Genomic DNA, 3,569 nt, shown 5'->3' on the forward strand with positions numbered 1-3,569 from the left:
TCAAAACAAAACATGATAAAATAATATTTATCAAAGCATTTCATCAAGAGATGCATTTTCATTATATAATCAAAACTCGGGATGTCATGTTCCGATACAGACCATAAAGCATAAACGATAACATTACAAGTCATTCAACAAATATATACATATACAGACTTGTAAACAAAACAACTCGATGATTCATCCATCTTACGCCCTTGCGCTACTTCCTGTAATACAAATAAAACTGAGTGGGTCAGGCTTGGGAGCCTGGTGAGCATATAGGGTTTTCAACCCACAATAAATAAATTATATTTAATTTCACCAACCAACAATAACCCGATTACCCATTCCCGTTATCCTCACTTTACGTCCCTAAAACAACATCTATCTCAAGGGACATAATCTAGGATTTTCATCGGGACGAACATTACTGCTAAGGGGTTTCCTTAACAATAGATATCCTAAAGGCAACCATGAGGGGGATAGAGTACACCGGTGAACACATCGTTCACAACACCTACAGGTTATGAACCTGCTAGCGTTCCACAGGACTGTCTAGAAAGAGTCTGTGGTCGTTATCCATACTCCGCTGAATAACTAGATCAACAACAACAACAACATCGAGGCCTCTCATCTGTTTATTACACACCAACTATCTACCCATGTTCTACCCAATATATTAGTAGATAAAAATATATATTTTCATACATAGTTTAAAACCTGTATAGCATTTTCATTCAATACATATTCCACATAACAGACGAGGCACACCCACATAACACGTATTTCATAGAAAACAAATCAGATCTATGAGATAGAAGAGAATGAATATACATTCACACATATAACAACAAAATTATACACATAACACGTATTTTGTATAAAATACTTCATAATTATGCGTTAGATGAAAGTAACTACACACTCACTTGATCAGAAGATGATCGGACAGCACTACGGCTTGTAGAAGTAGTATTCTTCGGCAAATCTGGAAGATCTTCACAAAAACCAGACTCCTCGCGGGCAGAGCTTCGGCTCGGGAATCTTACTTCTCGGGATCTTCGGGACCTCGGGACTTGCTTCGGGGCTTGGGAATGATACCGGGGCTTCGGGATAATTCTTGCATGAAAAACGATGCAAAAACATGAGAAAAGGGAAGAAATGAGCAATGAACTCGGTTGCCCTCGACCTCCTTTTATAGGGGCTGGAAGGTCGAATTACGCTGGGCGTAACTTGAGATTACGCTGGGCGTAATGACGATAAGATCGCTGACTCCCCCACTTCGGATAATATCGGGATATATATATATATATATATATATATATATATATATATATATATATATATATAATATCGAAAATATTTAATAAACTTCAAAAATTCATATCTTCCTCATACGAACTCCGTTTTTGACGTTCTTTATATCCATGCGTAGGTGAGACTACGATCTACAACTTTCGTTTAGACTCCGTCGGCTAATATTGACTTTAGTTTTATTATTTATTTTTAGTAGGCCGGGACATGAAAATTCTGTTATAAATTCATAACTTCTTCATCCGACGTCCGTTTTCGCCTATCTTTTTATCGTTTTACTCCTATTAACGAGACCTTCGATTCTCATTTAGATTGTTTCGGCTAAAAACTGCTCGATCTCAAATCGAGTATTCGGGCTGCGTACTGATAAGTCGAAACTTCGAAAAATCATAACTTCCTCATACGAAGTCAGATTTGGGCGTTCTTTTTATGCACGCTCTCAGTTTAACGAACTCTACGACTTTCGTTTAGATCACTAAGGCTAAATATTGGTCTAACGTAAATTTCACTTTTTACGTCATTCAGCGTTGTCAGTTCTGTTGCGAAACTTCGACAGGTCATAACTTCTTCGTTATAACTCGGATTTCGGCATTCTTTATATCTTCGGAATCCTTGTTTCGACCAATACATCTTTATGCAAAGATATTGGGATTATCCCACACTTCAAATTTGACGCTTATTTTATTCTTAATTCATTAAATTATAATAATTAAGAAAATAAACACATAATTCATATAATTCACATAATACTCAAATATTTCATCATTAATACTTCAAAAAGAGTTACAAGGGTTAACCTAGACTATTACATCAATGATAACGCCTAGCCTGGAAATGCGGGCGTTACAATTCTCTCCACCTTAGAATGATTCCGTCCCCGGAATCACATATCAACAAACAAATGCGGATAGCGACCCATCATGTCACTCTCCGTCTCCCAGGTGAGATTCGGCCCATTCGTGTGTTTCCATCGGACAAGCACTAACTCGACCATCTTGCGTCGCAACTTCTTAGTCTTTCGGTCAACAATTGCCTCTGTTTCTTCAATTAACCTTTTGTTCTCATCGATTCTCAACTCCGAAAGTGGAATCATGTCGGGAACTTCTCCCATGAACTTCCTCAAATAACACACATGAAAAGTGTTATGAATTCCATTCAGTTCTTCTGGTAGTTCGAGCTTATAAGCTTGGTTCCCAATCCTCTGAAGAACTTTAAACGGTCCAATAAACCTTGGACTTAATTTTCCCCTTTTACCAAATCTTATAAGTCCTTTCCACGGCGAGACTTTAAGCAAAACCGAATCCCCAACTTCAAAAGTTATCAGTCTTCGCTTTTTGTCAGCATAGCTCTTTTGACGATCCTGAGCTGCTAACATTCTTTCCCTAATTATTTTCAACTTTTCAGCAATTTGATGGACTATCTCCGGTCCCATGAACTTCTTTTCCCCAACCTCAAGCCAACAAGATGGCGTACGACACTTCTGTCCATACAAGGATTGATAAGGTGCCATCTTAATGCTCGAGTGGAAACTATTATTGTAGGAAAATTCTACCAAAGGTAAATGTTCATCCCAGTTACCTTGGAATTCCAGGGTACATGCTCTCAGCATATCTTCAAGTGTTTGTATCGTTCATTCGCTCTGACCATCAGTCTGCGGATGGTAAGTTGTACTTAAACACAACTTGGTACCCAATTCCTCTTGTAGACTTTTCCAAAATCGCGAGGTGAAACGGCTGTCACGATCTGACACAATCGTTAACGGAACACCGTGAAGCCTCACAATTTCCTTCACGTAAGAATTCACAAGCTTATCCATAGACCATTTCTCCTTGGCCGCTATGAAATGCGCACTCTTAGTGAATCGATCAACGACCACCCAAATCATGTCGTGACCATTCTTTGTTCTGGGCAGTTTAGTGACAAAATCCATAGCAATGTCTTCCCACTTACCCATAGGCACAGACAATGGTTCTAAACTCCCGTACGGTTTCTGATGTTGTGTCTTTACTCTCGCACAAGTCACACACTCAGCCACATACTTTGCAACATCAAGCTTCATCGTCGGCCACCAGTAGTAGGGTTTTAGGTCCCTATCCATTTTAGTGCTACCGTGATGAATCGAGTACATGGTTTTGTGAGCTTCTTCCATCAGAAGATCTCTGACTCCTCCTGTCTTAGGTATCCAAATCCGATCTTGGAACACCTTCAGTCCATGACTGTTTACACCGAACACCAACGTTTTGCCCAAGCGTTCCTCCTTTCGGTCATTC

This window comes from Lactuca sativa, chromosome 7 (genome assembly GCF_002870075.4).
Source record: "Lactuca sativa cultivar Salinas chromosome 7, Lsat_Salinas_v11, whole genome shotgun sequence".
NCBI classification, from domain to species: domain Eukaryota; kingdom Viridiplantae; phylum Streptophyta; class Magnoliopsida; order Asterales; family Asteraceae; genus Lactuca; species Lactuca sativa.